This window comes from Poecilia latipinna, unplaced genomic scaffold (assembly GCF_001443285.1).
Source record: "Poecilia latipinna isolate Pla-1442-1.1 unplaced genomic scaffold, P_latipinna-1.0 Scaffold1280, whole genome shotgun sequence".
Taxonomy (NCBI): domain Eukaryota; kingdom Metazoa; phylum Chordata; class Actinopteri; order Cyprinodontiformes; family Poeciliidae; genus Poecilia; species Poecilia latipinna.
This window is the reverse complement of record NW_015113896.1, coordinates 208,167-227,287: the sequence shown is the minus strand read 5'-3', so window position 1 is coordinate 227,287 and position 19,121 is coordinate 208,167. Positions and strand designations below refer to the sequence as shown.

Sequence of the window (19,121 nt, the reverse complement as noted above, 5' to 3'; positions counted from 1 at the left end):
GAAACAACCAGCATCAGTCTTGAACAATTATTTAAAGGGCAAGTATTATGTATTTTTAAGTCTTATAGTGACATTTTATAGGACAATTAAGTTACATTCAATCAAGTTTGGTTACATTAAACATAACTTTAAAAAAAATGGCACCTTGAAATTGGCCTCTGTCTCTTTAAGAAGCTCCTCTCTTTCCAACACTTAACACCTCCTCACAACAATATTCCCACATTAAGCTATTTACAACCTTTCTTAGGAGTGTTGGACTGACAAGTGTCGGACAGACAGACTCGCAGTTCCACCAGGTGTTTGCTCATAACTTCTCCAGCTATTCTGGTGGAGCTCAGTGGGGAAGGCGCAGGGTATGGGTGCTCTGTGAGGGGGAAGCTCAGCTGGAGACAGCAGCACCAAGGAGGAGCTTTGTGGAAATGGGCAGCACATTGTCCGAGTGAGCGTTTAGGCACCCCCAAATGGCTGCCACAGGAGAAGGATTTCTCAAACATGTTTTTAATGAGGGAATAACATACTAACATAAAGCTCAAAACCTCGAATTTATAAGCTACACACCATTTTTTTTTAGGACAAAAGCGTTAAGTTGAAGGCCCCATGCAGAAGTTTTCCATTGAGGCTCAGTGTTGTTTAACCGCTTCAGACTGAAGGTATTTAAAACGTTTGCTTTGTTTACAGGGATGACTACAGTGAATATTCTTCGTTAATCTTTGTCCAAGTAACGTCTCGCGCCGTGGGGTGAGGTGAGGGGCTCTCGCGCAGGGCTGTTTTCACCAACCAGACAACTGCAGTGGGCTCGCCTCGTGTTATGCTCGTTCCGGGGCTCCGTGATCAGCGGCTGCGCTCCGTACGCTGGCTGTCGATGAAACAGAGATGCGCTGCCTGCCAGCTCCGTCTCTCAGGCTGAAAAGGAAAGGACTTACAAACATATGACTTTCTCCAGGTAAGGCTCCTTTTTTATATGAATCTACAAATAACACAGTATATACCTATATATGCTGTAGTCGCTTTTTTTTTTTTTCTCTTGGTATCTTGAGGGGGAGTGGAAAGCAGGAGGATGCTGATCGCTCTGCCTGTGTGGGTTTGTCCTCAGCATCAGTGTTATTAAAAACAGGGCTGCTGAGCTCGAAAGGAAAAGGCTTCTTGCTTCCCGAAGCCTACCTACATTTTAATGGGCAAACTCAGTTGAAATATGCCGCGTGGAAGTCCTGTTCACACCTATCGTTACATTTCCCGGTGATTCATTAATGCGCAGTCCAGTCTACGCCTAAAATAATCGATTGTATTTAGGCTGTGTTGCAAATGGGCCTTTTAGACATTTTACGTGTCATAGCAACTTCATTCATTTTAAAGTGGTGCTGGTAGTCGACGTCCCTTCCAGTTTAAAGTGTGCCAGCTCATTTTGTTGAAACGCCTTATTATGTTCAACTGTTGTTTCTGCCTGTTTTCTTCCAAATCTCTAAAAGGCTATATTGCACATTCCTCCCCAAGTCTTTTAAATGACACACTATAACTAGGCTATATTTGGTGAAGTTGAAAAGAACGAGGAACCTGACTGTAGATCTCCCTATCTTGAGATGAACATGTGGATGTTTCAGGGTGTTAAGATCTAAATCCTTTGTAAAAAGCATGACCCCTGTTTGATGTTGGGTTTGTATATCCTTTGGTCCCAGCCAGAGGCAAGGACAGTTGCTGATATGCGTACTGTCTGGATGCTCTTTGTTCTCAGGGAGCAGGGGACAGGGCATGCTTTGTGTTATATAGTACATCTGTCTTCATCCAGTCATGCAGAATGCATTTTCGTGCCAGTTTAGTACCATCGCATTTAGTCCACTTGAATAGCCTCCCTTGGTCTGTCACATGGTAACAAGGTACGTTTGTTTTGCTGGTTTTTCTTTAGAGCAATTTCAGTATCAACGCTGGCCTAGTTACAATGTACAGTGCTCAAATATTAATTAATGTAAATGCAATTGAGCGTTTCTGATAACTCCAAAACATTGTTTTGGAGGGATTTTTCTTCACTCCTTTTTAACAAAAATTGTTTTGATTTAGAGACATTTGAGGTTTGTTTAACAAGAACCACTTGTTTGGTGGCACGCCATCAGGATTTTGTAGAGGGAATTTCTAAATCCTAATGCTCCTTGTTGTTCTGTCATTGAAAGGTGGATTTGGTGTTACTTTGAACTATTGTCATGGTACATAGTTCAAATGTCCTTAAACTTAAGCTTTTAAGGTCACAAACAGATGATCAGACATATATCTTTAGGATTTTTTCTGGTAGAAAATAAAAAAATAAAAAAACAAAATACATAGATCCAACAATTTCTTCAAGATTTCCAGGTTTTGAAGCAATAGTAACAAAAAAAAGCAAAACCAGACAAAATTTGTAGAGGGTCACATAGTTTACACTATACAGCATAATTCTGCAATAAGTTCCATGGCAAATTTTCTGATATACTCGTGTCTAAAGATAGTTAGTTTAGCCTTGGCAGAGGTGCTGCCAAGGCTGCATGCAAAGGGGAGCTTCTGTCTCCATGTCACCATATTATTTTCACTGTAAATATTACACCGGGTTATTAACAGAGCTGGGTTTTCCAGTCTCATTACACATGTTTTTGTTATGACACTGAACTTCCCTTAAAATCAACACAGATCTGGGTTCAAACAGATCTCTGTTGTAAAATAAATAGAGACAAAAGAAATAAAAAAGGTTGTTTTATTGATAAATCATTGAACAGTCAAGATGAAATACTTCCATGTCTCAAATGAAGAGATACACACCAAATTTCCTGTGCCATTGGTATTTGGAGCATGTTTGACTTCCATGTTTCTTTTTTTTTATGTTTGTTTTGTTTGTTTTCTGAACAGGGATCGTGAAAGTATTTCAGCAGAGTCCTCAAGCTAAGATGGGTTTTTATTAATCTGCCAATAATGGTCAACAAGTCGCTCTAAAAAAAAAAAAAAAAAACTAAAAACAAAACTAGAAAACTGAAGTGAAGTGAAACATGTTTGAAAATATTCAGACAAACAAAACCATGAAAAACGTGACAAAAAAGAATTACAATGTCCAACTTTTAAATCCGGCTTGGGGGCTTTGACAGAAACTTCTACATATGCAAACTCAATATTTTTAGAAGTGAGGTTTCTATATCAGTGCTTTGTTACAGGGCACTTCGTTCCACACCTGCAGTATGAGACTGACACTCAGTCTGTAGCCTCCTGGGGTCTTACTCATACTGCAGCTGTAGGATACTACACCGATTCTGTTGATGGGCCAGAAATAGGGGACAGCCTCCAGTCCTGCTACACAAAAATGACCAGATCATCCGTTTTTGTTTCTTTAGTATTCGAGAATCTGTGATTCGTCGCCTTTTGAATTTCTCGGTTCAGATAACCTAGTTTCAGAACTGTGACATATAAAAGTTTTTACAAGTTACAGTATTTTTTATCTTAACATCTTCTACTTTGTAACATATATTGGAAATATTTTGTGCAGTAAGAATGTCAGAGTTTGAATTAGATTTTGGCTTTTGATTGATCTGTAAGCTGGTACAACCAGATAACTAAGCTCACTGTAAGTCAGACTGAAATATTGAGGAATGCATGGCTGTCTATTTGGAATGATGTCGAAAAGAACATAGAGCAGAGGTGAGAACTTAATTTATATGTTTTTTGAAAGCACAGCTTTGCTGGCTTCTCTGGTTAAGCTTCAGTTTCCTTCAGTTTAAGTTGAAATCAGGATTTTTATCACACAGGTGGATGTTTTTGCTGCTTCCCTTGATTACAGCATCAGGTGTGAATCAGATCTGCTAGGACAGAAAATTATCTGGCAGGGAGTGGTACTGGTATTGTGGTGTGTAACAAAGGAACGACCACGAGAGAACATTTCTGTTTTCGGTCCCATTTGTATCTTGTGATCATAGCATAATACGTAGATGTCTGAGTAATAATAAAAGAAACAGTGTGAAAAAGGCAGTAACTAATTATCCAGTGTTATTATTTTCCTTTATATTTTTAAGTCCATCAGTGATTCACAGCTTCATAAAACAGATTTTGAAGCAGTCACTAGTTGAGGCTTGAAGAGGCTCATGCAGGGAGTCAAGTGTTGTTTAGGCTTTCCTGAGTGTTCGGTACGATGCTTTGCTCTTTCAAGTGTGAAGACCAAAGGAAAGATGCATCTAAGGTCTTCAAAGCTTACAGGGTTGCAGGGATTTTCATTGGGTTCTTGTTTCAATTCACCTTCACTATGACCTTAAATATTTTTCACCTCTGATAAATTACATTTATAGACAGAAAGAGAATGCACTACACTGTTTTTCAGAAATTATTTGAAAAATATATTAAGACATGAAAAATATATAAAGGTTTTTCACTTTGGTTGGGTTGCGCCTTTCCTTAAATGGTATTTTGGATACTTGTGATTTTTTGTTTTTGTTTTAACAAAGCTGACTTAAATTAATTATATATGTAATAGGAGAGCATAAACAGTCTTAAAAAGATAAGGTAAACGTGCACAGAGTTTCACTGGCCTTGACACTCAAATGAATCCAAACCAGTTTCACACTTTGCGGTTAAATCAGGTCAGATTGGGAGCAAAGCTAAATGGCTCAGAAAGGAAGAGGAAAGAAAGAAAAGGAAAGGAACCCGTTCTCCTGCAGTGCTTTCTGAAAGAGAAACCCATTCATAGCTGCATTAATCATGGGTGGCACTAAATAATGGCTCTGAGGCAGCACACAGAGAGGGAGAAACAGGAAGAAAAAAGAGAAGCTTGGAAACAGTCTTTTTTATTAACTGGATCCATCCGACTGTTAGCTGTCTGCTTTCACTGCCAATTGGTCTTTGTAACTTAGAGATAAGTTATCATCTGTGCTATGTTGTTGCATAATGTTTATATTTTCTTTTTGATAAACAGTTATAATAAAGTTGTGACAACTCTTCTCTTAATCTTTTGGGGTTTTTTGTTGTTGTTTTTTTTTTACATCTAAAGACTCTCAGCTTATTATCTTACTTACTCTGACAAACTGAAATTACAATTAAAGTTTAATGTTAAGGCCCCAGCATACTCTGGTCTACTTCACAACATGGAGAAAAGGGTGTTCACATCTTACTGTTTTGTATGTAACACTGAGCTGGTAAGGTTGAGAGCTGACGCCACCGGTCAGGTGGATGCGCATCAGCCAGACTGCAGCGCTGATTTTCTTAATTTTGGGAGATTGGTGATCGGCCGATACATATGAAGCTAATCTTATCCCCCGATGTTCAGCAAACGTCTAAAAATCAACCACTGTCCTCTTTTACTCTCCCTAACTGGCTCTTCAACTTGCTAGTATCCAAATGGATTGTGGAAAATGAAGGAATTTGTCAAAAAATGTATGGAGTCTGTACACTCAACTATGAAATCTCAGCCGTGCCTGCTGAGTCCTCGTAGTGCATCTGTGTATGTAGAAGCACTTCTGATCAGGAGAGAGTCTGTTAAAATAAGCACAGTTCCATCAAAAACACTGAGAGTGCTCTCCCAAGCAGATGAGTTTAATACACAAAATAAATGAAAAACATTCTGATAGGACACACAGTTTAGGGCTGTGGTTCACCATTTCTTTAGGGTTCTATCTGAGTGGAACTGGCTTTAAAAGGGAGCCCAACCCGGATATTGATCTCTAGCTATTGTGGTGGAGTTCAACAAGGTAAAGCATATAAACCATAATTATAGCCTCAAACACAGGCTCCCAGGCACTGTGCCAGAGTAAAAATACCAAAATAGATTCTTTAAAGATATAGAAGCACACTGCAGGGAATCACCTAGAGCCATTTCTTATTACATTTATTTACTTATAATTACTTAGTTATTTGTCAAGCCACATGGATGTTTTTGCTTTGACCTTGACTATTTATTTCGTGCAGGCTATTAATTACTTGTAGATTTTCTAGGAATGCTATATTGTTTTTCTAATGATTCACAGTGTTGTCTCTATGAACACATGCAGGACATATATTTTCCATATATACGTTTTTTTTCTTTTGCAATTTTTTTGTCACCTTACTGACGTTGGCATTGGTCTAGTTCAGATATTAGTCTTTGCTCGACATGGCAGCAAAAGTGGCTGAAGGAGACGCACATCAATCGTTGTACTTCAAATAGTTGTAAGTATTGAGAGCTGTGACTTCTATTTTAGTATTAGCACATGTGCAACATTTGTAGTTTTACCTTCCTCACTCTTGTCATTTTAGTTAGAAGATGAGCCTCTTGTTTTCAGTATGCTGTCACTTACAATATGTCATCACTTCAGATGCATTCTCTGGGCCAACACCGTAACTACTGCTTTTGTTTAAGAAGCAACGTGACATTAGCATTTAGATGTGTGGGGAGCCTCACCTGCTGCTCTCACTGTGGGAGCATGCAGACAAATTCACATCTGCTTGGTGCTATATTTCTTGTCTTTGTAGTGACAGATTGTAGTCGTTTCATGAAGCTCTATCATGTGCTGTAAGGTGCAGAGGAAAATATTTTTCCCTAGCATGCAGAATGGTGTCATTATTCGAGCATAATAATCAAGTTCGGTTGTTTTTTTTTTTATTTGTAGACCGGCATGTTTGTTGATTGATGGCATCCACGATTGTTCATCATCTGGGTGATAAAGTTGGAACAGCAAAACCAGATGGTTTTTTTATGCCTAGTGGAGAGTAGCTTCACGAGATAATGGGGAGGAGACGGGAACCTCCAACAACATCCTGCTTTGTAATGTAAAAGGAATTATATTTTATCATGAAAATGATCGGTTTATGGGTTTTAATTACTCAGATAGATGTAGCTCTGTACTTTTGACACATCAAATTTGTGGATCAGAGGAAACAAGTACGCCTCACCTTTTCTTGTTGACTGTATGTGGGAGAGCTAGAGCTACTTTGAGTATTCGGTTAAATCATAACTGCTTAAAGCTCTAACAAAGAGTCTCCACTGAGTCTATAGTTCTGTACTATATTGACTTTTTATTGTTGATCAGAAAATCTAGTGCTGCATTTATATTGTGTTGTATTATGGGATCCCACTCCCTCTAACTGGGGAGCTTTGCATTAAAGATAAATCAGTCAGCCTAAATAACTAATTGACACACCACCTCTCCTTTGGATGTTGTTTGTTGACAAAAGAGCAAATGTAACACACTGATGGGTTCTAGAGTCACCATTTTTCAATCAGTGTAACAATATACTGTAATTTGAAACAAAAGTAGTGCTAGTGCAGTGTAAAACACTTACGTCCTGTCTTAAAAAAAATTATGAAAAATGATTTAGATTAATAGAATAGAATAGAATAGAATAGAATAGAATAGAATAGAATAGAATAGAATAGAATAGAATAGAATAGAATAAATTCAGGTGTTACAGCATTAACAGCATTAGAGAAGTGAACTTAACTCTTAATTGAACTCATGATTGTCTTGGCTTTTGAGTTACTGTCCATATATAATGAGTCTTAAATGTCTTAAATTAAGGTGAACTAAGCACCAAGAAACAAAGTAAAATTGCCTTTTACCACAATACTTAATCAAAAGTGATAATCGTATTGTTTCATGATTTTTGGAACATACATTTAAATAAACTAAATTTTGTAAATATTTTGTACCAATATACCCAAAATGTTACAACAATTTGTCAGAAGATTTAAAAATTTGAGACTGAGAACGTATGGACTTTTGAAATTAAAATTATGAAACCTTTTCTAGCTAAAAAAAAAAAAAGTCACCTAATTAAATGTTCAGGTCTACAGAATGCCCACAGCATATTTCAAATGTATTTAATATGCATTTAAAGACAATGACTTTGCCCTATATGTAGAAATTCAGACTTGATTAGTCCACATCCGACAGACTTAGTTACAAATTGAGGCTTTTACTATTATATCCCTTATAATGACAAGTGCATAATTCATGTCATAGCTTATTCTTTGAGAACACAAGAATGATATTATAATAGCACATTTGTTTCCTATCGGTGTCATCTGCTTAATAGCATCAAGCACTAAAAGCTGCAGGTCAGAACTTTATTACTGGGCTGTATTGATGATGCATGTTGTTTATCTGTGCTGCGGCTTAAATCTTTCTAAGTTTATCTTTTGTTCCATCTTTTGGTGCCTTGAATGTGTAATTCAGAGACGAGTGCTGGTTAGATGTCTGGGACAGGAGGTCATGGCAGCGAGCAACCTTGCAAAAATGTTTCCTGGGTGTTTTGTTAAAGTCGGGGAACAGCTTATCCAAGGCTTCATAGCGAAGACAGCACTGTTAGCCTTTGGCAGTCATAAATGATGATGGACTATGAAGGTTAGTGTGATGCATTTCCTACTGGCGATGGGCTCCAGATGTACAGTGGATGTTCACACACGTGAGTTATTCTAGGTGGAAGTTGGCTTCCTTGTGTGCATTTTTACGTTATTTTGATTCACCCTTTTTGTTTTAATGCTTTCATTGAAGATCTGTTTTGCTCCATACGATATTGCATTTGACTTTCACAACACAAGTGAAATCTGAGACAGATTAGAGGAAAAGGAGCCCACACTGGTGTGCTGGACTGAGTTAAATATTTAAAAATATGTGAACGCGCTATTAATCAGAAGTCTTTAAATTTGCAACAAAAAAGACAAGAAAAAAAAACTTTTGCATATTTTTAATTCAACATCATTGTGCTCTACTGTATCCACAAACTTTAATGAAATAAGTAATTATGTAGCCCCGTTCACATTTAACTAGTGGGTATAGAAAAAAGTGTCAGGAAAACATAGGTTAATCATAATCATCATCATCATCATTATCATCATCATTATCACAATTTTCAGTGTCAGTAACACAGTAACATCCATTGGAGCCCTAGAAACATGAGAAGTGGAACTAAAACACATGGAGTTACATGTTCTAATTACTGGAACTTAAAATCTGATTAAGCTTCAAACTAAACTACTATGTTGAAGGAGACTTTCCTGTCTGGCTGTTATCCAAAATGTTTTTCCCCACTGATGTAGACAGACTTATGTTAGCCTTAGCCTTTATGGTCACTTATTAGAATATGTGACTGTAAGTCCAAATTCTTAAAAGCACTCTCTGGAGTTTCAGTGGTGACAGAATTAGGAAGCTGTCCCATCAGAGAGCGCGCAGTATACCAATGCAATTCCCTGAGTCAAGAGTCTCCAAAGGCCTGCTATAGGAGACTCAACTGCATGTTATTCTGACTGCTGTTTGCTTTTTGAGCTAAATTTACCCCCACATTGGTTTGATTACCTCTTGCAAAAAAAAAAAAAAGCTCCTTGCTGTGTCTTGTTGTGGTGTAAAACTCAACCAGATTCTGCCATGTGTGCTTGATGTTCATGTGTGTGCCCTGATTGGCGGTGTTTTGAAACCGAATAAACATTGCACTTTAATTCCTGTCCAGAGAAATCACTACACTGAATTCTGTATTTTAGTAAAAAGTTATAATGTTTAAATGCTTGAATCACATGAAGTGTTTGTCTTCTAATACATGTGGACAATAACTAAAAAAAAAATCTTGTAATAGGTCCTGAAGTTGGCTGGAACTTAGGACATGTAAGAACACGTATGTGTTTACATTATCTTTTCATATAGTTTGGAATTTTGTAATATATTTAATGTAATTACAATTCATAATTGGAATACAGTGAAATAAAAAAAAATCTATTGAAGATTTGTGGACAAAGTCACTTGTTTCAGGCCTCTGACTTCTTTTCTTCACCTTTGGCTTAGTTGTGAGAGAGATCTGCTGAGTGTTTCGTCTTTGAATACCGCAGTGTACTGCAGTATGAATTGGACTTGTGGGACCCATGCAGGCCGCAGGGCTGCATACTGGGAGCCAAAGAGAACTGCAAGAAGATGGGACACTATCGTTTTAGTTACTGCTAAAGTGATTATGTTATGTTTTTTTCCTTCTCAGTAGAGACAGAAATATGTTTATGGCACCATTTTATACCGGCACGAACACTGAAAATGAGAGTAAAATGTACCCACAGAAGCAGTTGTTAATCTAAGCAAAGCGTCTGTCATGTTTTAAGGGAGGAAGCCTTCCAAGACTTATTATGAGTGAAATAAATTGTAGCTTGCTCGTTACACCCTCAGTCAGACACTCTGAAGTTCGCCGTCTCTGTTCGATTCACTGTAACCAGAGTGAAAAAGAGGTTTTTAAGCTCAATTTTTGTTTTTTACTCCTGGCAATATAAGCATTAGAAGAAGAAGAAATAAAAACAGAGTTCCTGGAATACGTAAAGTAGCTTTATGAAATAAAAGTGTCATACAATAAAACACTAAAGAATAAAAAATACATAAATAAATCCTAAGAATTAAGTTTTTATCAGCTCCCCAACGATCTTCTTTTGTGTGTTATCAATGCATGCAACTTTTGGTTCTCTGTCGTTTGAAACAGGAAATGCATCCAAGTGGAAATTTACTTACAGGCTCTTATTATTTCATAAATCCTAATCTTTTTAAAAGTATATTTGGTATTTTGTGCTGTTTGTGGGCAACATTACCTCTGTTAGTTCTCTTTAGACCCACTGACTTTCTCTTGATCTGCACAGCTCTGCTTCCTGTTGTGACAGATACCTTACGCCAACACCCTTGATGTGTGTCAGCGATGGCTGGGCTAAGTAAGGACTGAAACCTGGAAACTGTCACGGGGGCAGGGGGATGCACGATGTGAGGGCAACGTGTGACATGTAGCCTGGTTTCAGAAGCAGATGATGGCATTCTACTGTCAGAATGAGAATGGGACTGACCTAATCTTGTTTCATTTGATCTCATATTACTCCAGCACTAACATCTTTATGGGATTTAATTACATGTATCCGGCCGTGAAAAAGCATTTGCCCCTTAATAGCTTTCTTATTTTCAAATAATCAAACATTTTTTAATATCAGATCAAAGCAATTTTTTTTTTTCTGACAGCTTGATGACCTAACACGATTAGGTCATCAAGCACAGATGTGATCACTGCTAGACCTAAAGAATCAAACTACATAAAAGAAGTTGTCTGAAAGCATCAAGTAGACTAAAATAACACATTAAGTACCAAATAAAAAAACAGAGAAGGACAAGAAACAGTCAGTGCCATCTATCAGTCTGGAATCAGATGCAAAGTTATTTTTTAAACGTTTTGGGCCTCCAGTGAACCAATGAAAGCTATTATCTAAACATGGAGAGAACATGTAAGAGAGGCTTCCAATAGAAACTGCACTAATACAAAAGAGCTTGTTTTATGTTTATTCTCTCATCACAGGCAATCAGTGCAGCAATGCCTTCATGAAAATGCATATAAATGTTTCTGCAAACATTGAGACTCAAAGGATGCATGTTTCTGCCTAAAGTCTTTTGTACCATTTTTGCATCTGTGGGACTACATTATTTTGCATCCGGTGCACTCTACGAACATGAACGCCTGCAGGTCCAAATGACTTTCCATAATAGCTTTCTTTGCAAATTAGCTGAGATCTGTCAAAACACATAATGCTGAAGTCTACACCCAACTAATGTCGTTCAAGCAGAAAAAAAGGGATGTTTACTGTAAAAATCTACAGGACTGCCCATTTATCCTCATTAATTTTAGATTTATCTCTCCATTAAGTACATCTAGGCTTCATGTGTATCTATGTCCTCAGTTTGATTTTTATTTGGAACAGTCAGTAGAGCTGCCCTGCCTACTTGCACAGATCTTTTTTACTGTGTCCCAGCAGGTTATTGCATAGTACCGGTATAGTCATTCATGTGGGAGAGATACTTACCAAAGCACATTAGGCATTCCACTTCTCCTATATTGGATACACAGTTTAGGTTTGACATATGAGAAGATCTCCTTCACACATCTACCTCTAAAGTGAGACTCGGTAAACTAACAGTGGTTTCTTGAGAGCTCCTTAATTTGGCTGCTGTGCACCTACTGCAGGAGCAAACTGAGACGAGGAAATGATGCAAGGAAAATTGTGGAAACTATGCGTTGGTGATAGTTAATCTACAGAGTCGTGTATAAAGATGTAATTAGAGTGAAAGTTTGTGTGGATATCAGAAAAATTGCAGTAAAACACATGGAAGCAGTTTTTGAAGAGGGTTAGGGTTAGATTTTAATAATGAGCATTGCGTGGATCATTTCCAGTCAAACTGGTCTAAGAACCATTTGGTTTGCGCCACACTTTCCACTAGGATGATTACAATCTTAATGGCTTTTTGTTCAGAGCTGCTGGAACACCTGCTACTTCCACCGACATGTATTACCAGACAGACAGACTTATGATGTCAGCAGTCCCACCGATTAGTCTCGCCATACATGGACCTGCAATGCAACCTACATCATCAAAATCAACAGCAGAGAGATGGGCAGGTGTCATTGTCTCTGCTTAGCCAAATAAAGCAGAGGCCACTACGATTTAGGGACATAATTGGAGTTACACTCTGTCTCAAACCAAATAGTTGAACCCAAAGTAAAAGTTATTCCAAAATATTTATCTGATAAGCTTACATCTTTTGGTTCTTGTAAAGTCATCAACAAAAAATACAAAGAAGAGTTAGATTTTTATTACATCTTTGTGCCTTTAATAGCTTTATATTTTTAAATGCTTAAGTGGAACTCTATACTTCACTACATGGATTTGCTTGTATATTTTCAGTGTGAATTTTTTTTATTGAAAAAGGAAAAAAAACGCATTACTGTATCGTACCTTCCAGTTTATTCAATAATGTCATATAAAAACGGATACCCACCACCCTCTTCTAATAGGACAGCTGCAAGATGAGCTGGGAAAGTCAGGAATTGAATAATGAAAGGGAGGCTGCAAGCAGACTGTGTGCTCATGAAGAAGGTGGAGGAGCGTCATGAGGTAGCCTGTGCAGAGGGTGGAGAAAAGAAGATGCATGCACATCTGAGTAATTCAGACTGTTTTGAGCTACTCAACACTGCCATCCCTCATCATTTATTAATCTCCTGTAGGAATATCCATCCAGCCTGCTCCAGTATTCTCCAAGATGGGAAGAAATAATTATGGCTCTGCATCATCCTGACACCAACAGCGTATTACGTTTTTTTTTTTTTTTTTTAGTTATTGTAGTCATTTCAACTGCAATCATCGTCAGCTGACTTTTATCATCTGTTCCAGTGTTACTTCATGTTTCTGGTGGTTTCAACAACACAACGTGATTAAAGAGGCAGCACTGTAATGTTTAAAGGGTCCTATAAACCTCATGTCTACAGACTCACCTTTGTCGTCACATTATTAGGGCTCAGTGTCACTGGTAGTATCTGTTAGACATTTGTGAACTATTGAGATGTATATAATGAATTTCAGCAGGAAACTAGCTTTATGGATCAGTGCTTTTGCAATTTCAGTCACTCAGTCTGCCATGGTTCGGTTCTGATTAAATTCTTGAAACTGCTGCAGATAGACGCCAACCTTGATGTATTATTAGCCATTATTGAGCCATATCAATTGCTTAAAATAATGTCATGTTTTGATTGACACCTCAGCCAGTCCACGGTTTTATGAGAGGACTTATTTTTGCACACCTGACTAAAGCATGGGTGCAAAGCGACTAAGGCTCTGAACCACTATGTTGTTTGTTGATTTTCTTTTGTATTTCTTGCATTATATTGTTAAATAGTATCTGAACAGATGGGAAATCTTATCAGTGTTTACTATCTCATCAATTTCCACATTTTATAGTCCAGGGTTTCCCCCAGTGTATTATAAGCCTGGCTTTACTAGCCCCGCCACCAGGCTAAGCGTTGCTAGTTTACGTTTCTAAGGAAAAAAAAAAATCTTTTTTTTTTTTTTTTTTTTTTAAAGCCAGGCTGCAAGCGTCTCTTTTGCTCTGAGCATTTCACTAGCAGAGCAGATTTATTGCTAAATGATAGGTTTATAATAGATAGGTTTGTAGTTTATGCATTTAAACCCGACAGCGCGCGAACCAATCACACCGCTGGCGCCTCTGCGCTTTGCCTCGCACGCTGCCGCTGCTTTACCTCAGCGGGGTCGCGCGCGCTTCCTTTCACTCAATCTGGACACAGGCTGACCTCTATGGCTATTTACATAAACCTACTGTGAGGAATTATGATCCTTTGGAGAACTCTAGGTAAGAAGTTTTACAAAGTAAACTTGCCAGCTTCTTAAAATATTGTATTAAACAATTTTAAATCATTTAATTTATGTATGCCTAAACAATTGAATAAAATATAACAGCATTGATAATCTCAATAAACAAGTGTTAAATTTATGTATCTGTGCTCTGTTTTAAAATATTAGCGGATATGGGGTCTCTGAAGCCCTTGGGGGCCTGATGGAGCCGCTGACTTAATTTGGATTAAACAGAAGTGCAAATTTGTTGTTTTTAGATCAGTTGTGAAACTTAGGGTTGGGCAAATCCCTTTTCTATCTATAGTGGCCTGTTTAGTGACCCAACATTGGTGATGGTTATGTAAGAGGATTAAAATGAACATGCTGATAATCCAGGTTTATGTCATCTTTGGATCTGTGCTGCTGTTAAATCGACCCCATTCGACCTGACGCTGTCCGTGCTGTCTCTAATTAGTACTGGATGGCAGCAATCAAATGAGTATTTACACACACAGTCAAGTGACTAAAGCAATCATTTTTCTTTGATACATTAAGGCTCCGAGCTGAATTTTACCTGAGAAGAAAAAAATTCAATGAAACCATGGTTGTTTCCCTAATAACTGATTTGTTAATAAGCTAATCAAGTGAATCATAATCCAGATGTTAGGATTTATCAGTCTTTATTTTAGAAGAGTTATTCACATCAGTTAATGGTTCTTCAGTTAATTTCTATGCAAAATGGGTGCTAGTTACTGGTTTGGTATTGTGTTTACCCAATGAGTTTCTATGTTTCTTGCAATTGTAGAAAACGTAATTGATTAAGCTTCGTTGAACTTCTGTGACTTTTCCTGCACTTGTTTTAGGCTTTGCGCTTGAAACAATTCCAACAATAATTTAGATATATGTGTATTTAGTTTTTGTAGTTATCTTGGAAATTATTCATCTTATAATCAAATATAATAGAGTGAAATCATCAAAAATGGATATCAAAACAGACCTTGATGGGTTTTCACTAAACCCCAGTACTTAGGTTGTTCTTGCTTGACATGGTTTCTACTGAGGATTCTCTGGAAGATTTCCCTGATGAAAACTAGGTTTTGTGATCCACAGCCTTAAAATAGCTGTGAATCATACATTATTACATAGCAGGCTTGCCTCCTCCATCAAACGGGGCTTGCTGCTGTATTTATTGTCTCCTTGTTTTCTCCAAGCTTCCAGATCTGAGGAAAATTCCCCAACCTCATTACCATAGCTTTATAGTTTATGGCAGAGACTCACGGGTGGAGTCTTTCTCTAAATACACTTCTAAAGTAAAAAAAAAAAAAAGCGATCTTTGTTCAGTGTAAAATACGCACATGAACAGACATTACCCTGACTTTTAAGACTGGATTTACAGCAGCATACAAAGCTGCTTGAATGACATGTATTATGTGTTTGTGTGTAAGTGGAGTTGAGCTGAGCAGATTTCAATCTTCCTGCCTGACTCTGTGTGTTTCCCTCGGGTTCAGTAAAGCATAAAAGATGCTGAGAGGTGCGACACTTTGCTGAAACTGGCTGCTTTGGGAGGATTGATGTGGAGCGCAGACCAACACACTCATCATTCCCAGGTAGTCGGACGCGACAAACTCTATACTCTCAGTAAGTCGGTCTTGCAGGCATACAGATGTGCGACACAAATACACACACCTGACTGGTTACTCTCGGATAAGCGAAATGTCAGCCGCGGTGAGAGCAGTCAGATAATTAAAGCAAAGCTTTCTTTTGTTCCGTCTCGGGTGGAGCCCGCTCCGCTGTGTGGCCGAACAGGCATCGTCTCAATGAATAATCCTGTCAGCTGGCCAGTGATACAGAAAGCAAACGAAACCTCACACAAAGCTTTTAGCAGTCTGGCTCCACCATTCGGCATGTGCATGCTCACAAGTAGAATCGCTGCAAACAAAATTTAAACATGAATTGTGTTTTTTTTCTTTTTTTTTCTGACTGTTACGTTGACTCACTGTTTTCAGAGCTTGGTTTCAGTGAATGGTCGATTTGAAATCCATACACACAAACACACGAGGAAAAAGCCCGGGTGTGAATCTAATCAGTAAGCACTGCACTGTGTCGACCTGTTTTTCCCTGAGCGTGACTAAACCCAGAAGTTATTTGATGTGTCTGCCATCAAGCTATTTTAAGGGGGCCAGGCCATTACGGCTCGGCCCGTCTGTCTGCCAGGAGGATAAGGGGGTATTTTGCAGCCCAATGCGGCTCGCTCTTTTTGGTGCTGTCACCAAATTCAGCGATTATCGTCGTATCCAATAACTGTTATCCGCGTTTCTCTTAGGCATGTGTCAGAGCAGAAGACAGGCTTGAGGGAGTAGAAGTACATGCTTCATGTGCCAGGGGTTGACGTGCGGAGAATAGGGTTGATATTACGGTGTAATTCAGCCGATGTATGCAGCAGCAGCCAGACCTTCAGCGTTGCTGATCATTAAGGAGAAATCCCCTGGCTCAGCAGTCTGATTTGACTGGACTTAAAAAATAAAAAAAAATACAGGGCGCTACTTAGGATAATAAATGTTATGTGTTGATTAAAAGTTGACAGGGAATGAGAATTAGAAGCCAGAGGAGAGGGAGATTTTTTTTAGAAACATGTCAGTGAAAAACACAATAGTGAAAGACTTTTACTGAGGGATGAGGTGGAGTATTGTGTCAGCCAGGGAGTGATTCTCACCTCCATCTTTTCAGAATTGAAGTGACAATTCAGGAGAAATGACAGGCCAGTGTAGCAGACCGATAAAGGTGACTGTTTTTTTTTTGTTTTGTTTTTTTTGTCCATTCTGCTCTGTGGAGATTTGCCATAGTCTCAACTGCACTAAATAATCGATTTTCATTCTGTGACTTTTTTTTTTGTCACAGAAAAAAAGTATGAAAATATATTTTCATACTTTTGATGTAATTTTCATACTTTTGATGTAATTCCACACGTAGACTTTTAGTTTAAAAAGTTTTCCTGGATTAGCGGAATTTAAATCCCTCCCCACAGATACACACCAGGAAATATTGAATTAAAAAAATATATTTGTATTTGTCTAACCAACCAATTTCAAATTTGCATCATCCCCATAACATTTTTTAGTTACACACTGGTGCAGAGTCTCAGTCCTCTAGGACATGAAGATCTTAAGTACTTAGTTAGAAGGTAACTGGACTTCTTCTCTTATTTCTGTCTTTAGGGAAAGTGACTTATGTATCCTCCTTTAGCAACTTAATTACCCCTGTTATTGAGATTATTCTACCATTTATAAGCCTGTTGCATTGAATTATGTTCAAAACTAAAGATGCATTTTGGATGAGAGGTTAAACATGTTCAACAAATAAGAGCTTATACCTCATTATTACATTCAATCATTTCCTCTCAATTGCTGACATTAAATAGGTAGCTGTGTAATGTTCAGGTTGCTTTTGTTGTTTTCTTATTTTATATATTTTAAGAATCCACTCTTTCTTCTGCATTTCCCTCACTCTCAGTTATTCCTTCTCATTAGTAACCAAATCCTACTGACAGCTTCAATTAAACCCTGCGAAATTGCCCTAGTATCTGTCTCCCTTTGGGGCTGTTTAGCTGTACTTAGCTCTGCAAGCCAGGCCTGTTGCCAGGCAGTCTTTCATGTTGTGTCATGTTTTTTCTGGGGCATCTTAAGCAATATATTGAACCAGGTTCATTCGTTGAAAATAAAAAAATAAATAAAATAAAAAAAAACACGTGTTCTTATCAGAACCTAGAAAAATACCTAGCCAGAGACTGTGGGAAGATGTCCTTACAGGCTGGTAAAGCGTCTTAATTTAGTTATAGCAACATCAGTGTCTCCAGGCTCTTACTAAGCACGTTCAAAAGAACATATTTTGTTAATTGGCTTTCTCAAATGATAAAATTTGACCTAAGCTCCAGTCATTTCTATACTGGCCGTTATGTAGTATTTATCTAAACCTATGTGAAGGCAAGACAGGAAATCAGGCATGATTATTTGCAGATTTTAGGCGACTGTTACATCACCTTTGCTTTTTTAATCGCTTAATAGGTGGCATTTGGAGGTATAGTGATATATATGCAGTAAACTACATATATATATTGTCAATGGAAGTACTTTACTCTTTTCTTACATATACTGTAAGTGTTATTTTTATATGTTTTAAATGGAAAGGAATGTTTCTTCTGCTTAAAATTTGTCATTTTTAGTATGTTAAGTAATTCTAGTTTTTATTTTAGTCTTTCAAATACCAGAAAATCATAAGATGACATACATTTTTAAATATTTAATCAGCTGTTATGATCAGTTACTCTGTGTAGCCTTTTTACAAAATACTTTTTTACTATTATTTGAGTAATGTCTTGGATGCCTACTTTTTACATTTACTTGAGTAAATGTGTCTTGAAGTAGTTTTACTCTTACTGGAGTACATTTACTCTGTCCCCCGCTGTTTACATCATATACTGTAAGATGGAATTTTTCTCCTATCGTTGTAGCCGTGACACAAGGCGGTGTGATGCTAGACCACCCAAAAAGGAAGACGCCCATCTGGTGGATTCTGTTTGCATTCATTAGTTGCAACAGAAATTGTTTACTCAACACATTAGACCATAAAACTGTTGCCTAATCGTGTGTTAGACAAAGTCCTAAAAAATGGTGTGGAAGCACGGTGAGAAGGTTTATGCGTGCATGTAAATGCACTTATTCAACGCATAGGGCTGTTTTGATGCTTGACTGAATCAGTCCTCTTTGACACTGAAGCAAGAAAACAAAGGGTTGCCATGGTAACAGTCAGGGGTGAAGGAGGAGGGTGTGTCTTTGGCAATATGCAGTGAAAACGGTTATTGGCCGGCTGAGTGGCGGAGAAAACGTTCTGTGGTTTCGGTGCCATTCCTGCTGCTCAGTAAGTCTCCACTGTCCTTCTCTCTCTGTCTCTCACATGTCTCTCTTGTTGTCATCTTGAAGTGAGTGGGACTGTGAAGAGAACAAATACTGAATATTAATGAGGCCATAGAGAA

General features: G+C 37.9%; 1 protein-coding gene across 3 annotated transcripts in view; it reads left to right on the top strand.

The window, feature by feature from the left end:
• The first annotated feature begins 749 nt into the window (after positions 1 to 749).
• apba2b (amyloid beta (A4) precursor protein-binding, family A, member 2b) overlaps positions 750 to 19,121 on the top strand; it is a 52,391-nt gene continuing 34,019 nt past the window's right edge. Inside the window, exons 1-2 of one of the 3 annotated variants that reach the window (XM_015054823.1) lie at positions 750 to 943; positions 3,756 to 3,793. The gene's annotated coding sequence lies outside the window, so the exon portion shown is untranslated. The remainder of the gene's footprint in view (positions 944 to 3,755; positions 3,794 to 19,121) is intronic. The other 2 variants (XM_015054822.1, XM_015054824.1) reach the window with 2 other exon arrangements.